The sequence below is a fragment of the Fistularia commersonii genome, chromosome 1 (assembly GCF_037954325.1).
Source record: "Fistularia commersonii isolate RoL2024-O1a breed Wild chromosome 1, RoL_Fcom_v1.0, whole genome shotgun sequence".
NCBI lineage: Eukaryota > Metazoa > Chordata > Actinopteri > Syngnathiformes > Fistulariidae > Fistularia > Fistularia commersonii.
The window spans coordinates 10420623-10422967 of NC_141284.1; positions in this window are offsets into that span (position 1 = coordinate 10420623).

Genomic DNA, 2345 nt, shown 5'->3' on the forward strand with positions numbered 1-2345 from the left:
GAAAGCAGATTTCAGGGCTTCTTTCATATTCTGAAATCCATTGTCCTGAGTATTTTTTTATCATATCTACAAGATTTCTTACTGAAATTAGAAAGTGACAGGGTCAGTTTTCATCCTGTCACCTACGTGATTGGAATCTCTGGGCAGCAATCGAGGGAAATTCATAATTTCCATTCAAAATATTGACAATTATAGAAAAGTAAAATGTAAAAACAGGGCTTAATTACTCAGCTAATGCAACAAAGTCAAGTTTATCCCCACAGCATTTTTCAAGCTGTCCACAGTAACGGCAACAAACCAACACTGACGTGTTCCTATTGATGCTCGAGATACAATAGAGAACGGTTTCCACTTGAGAATTCAGCGACCAAATAATTTTTTTTTTCCCTTGCTCTGATCAGATTTTGTGGTTGAGAATTCTAATGTGACTGAACCAGAGCCTGTGCAGCCACAAATGACATCTTAAACTGGAAGTCTATACGTATTTCCTCCTAGTGGCAACTTGATTGTCCATTACAATGAAATTAGGATGCTATATAAAAATATAACAATGGTACTGTATGAGGAAGCCTGGAGTGTGCAATAGTGGAAACTAGACAGAACAAAACTCAGGCTTTGTGAGCAGCTGTATGATGTCATCCCTAGAAAAAGTACTACAGATGTAGCCTTTGATTTAAAAATGCTAGTGAAGTCCAGAGGGTGCTGCATTGTGCCTTTGTTGACCAAGAAAAAGCATACGCCAAGGTGCCCAAGAAGGAACTACAGTATTTCATGAGGAAGCCTGGAGTGGCAGAGAAATATGTTAGACTGGTGCAGGGCATGTATTCGAGCTGTGAGACAGTGGTGAAATGTGCTGTAGCTGTGAGAGAAGTTCAGGATAGAATTGGGACTACATCACGGATCAGCCCTGAGCCCTTTCTTGTTTGCAATGGTGATGGACAGGCTGACAATTGAAATTCAACAGGAATCTCCATGGACCATGATATTTGCAGATGATATTGTGATCTGTAGTGAGTGCAGTTGGAGGAAAATCTCAAGAAATGGAGGTATGCTCTGGAAAGGAGAAGAATCAAGGTTAGTCACAGCAAGACAAAATAGGTATGTGAATGAGAGGAACCAGAGTAAAACAGTGAGGCTACAGGGGGTAGAGATACAGAAGGTGGATAAAGAAGTACAAAGGATCAACAGTTCAGAGGTGAATAAACTGGATCAAGCATGTTGGAACAGCTGGAGAAAAAAGTGTAGGGGTAATGTATAAGAGTATCAGGCAGAATTACAGGAAAGGTATACATGACATTGGTGATACCAGCTATGTTTAATGGTTTAGAGACAGTGACAGAGAAAAAGTCAGGAAGCAGAGATGCAAATGTTGAGGTTCTCTTTGGGTGTAACGGGGATGGATAGGGTCAGGAATGAGTCAATGAGAAGGATGACACATATGTTTTGGTGATAAGGTCAGGCTGAGAGGGTGTGGTCATTTACAGAACAGGGATAACAAATATATTGGCAGATGGATGCTAGGGTTGGACCTACCAGGCAGGAGACCTAGAGGAAGACTAAAGGTAAGATTTATGAGTGGAGTGAAAGAGGATATGAAGTTAGTCGATGGGAAAGAAAAGGCTACAGAGAATAGGGTGAGATGGAGGAGGTTGATTCGCTGTGGCGATCCCTGAAGAGAAAAGGCAAAAAGGAAAAAATGTAAATGCCAAGCCAAAAATACTGCAGCGTTCCTTGAATTTACAATGAATCAACAATAGTGGTAGGGTATCACATGCAAGCGAGTCAAGCCAAATAGCCATTCTGAAATTTCTGCACAAATTTTAGCAGGAACAGGAACCAAGACATACTGACATACTGCAAGAAAAAAAGTTTATTCCTTGTAAACCTCACAGAGCGAGAGTGCAGCCAAGGTCAGACCTGGGGAGGAACAGCAGTGATTGTGGGCATAGAAAACAAAAAACAAAACACTTTTCTATACTCTCAACAATCAGTTGACTGAACAACTGTCTAGACCGCAATTTTTCACAATACTTTTTTTTTTCCAAGAGCCAATGAAAGCAACCGAGCAAAAAAGCTTCTCCATTTACAGTAGGTGAAAACCACACACACAACAATGACCATTACAGAAGATGGTTAAACCATTTCAGACTTGAAATTTTCTTCTTAAAAATAACACCAGAAACAGAATAAAGGAAAACAGTCACTTGCCAAACAGTTGCAAATACTGTAACATTCACAAAAAGAACTTTGCTTTTTTTAGTCCCTTACTGGCAATGACATGGTCTATTTAAAACAGGCGACCATATTTTTCAACCTGTTTCACAAAAAAGTCCTATTCAGTCAGA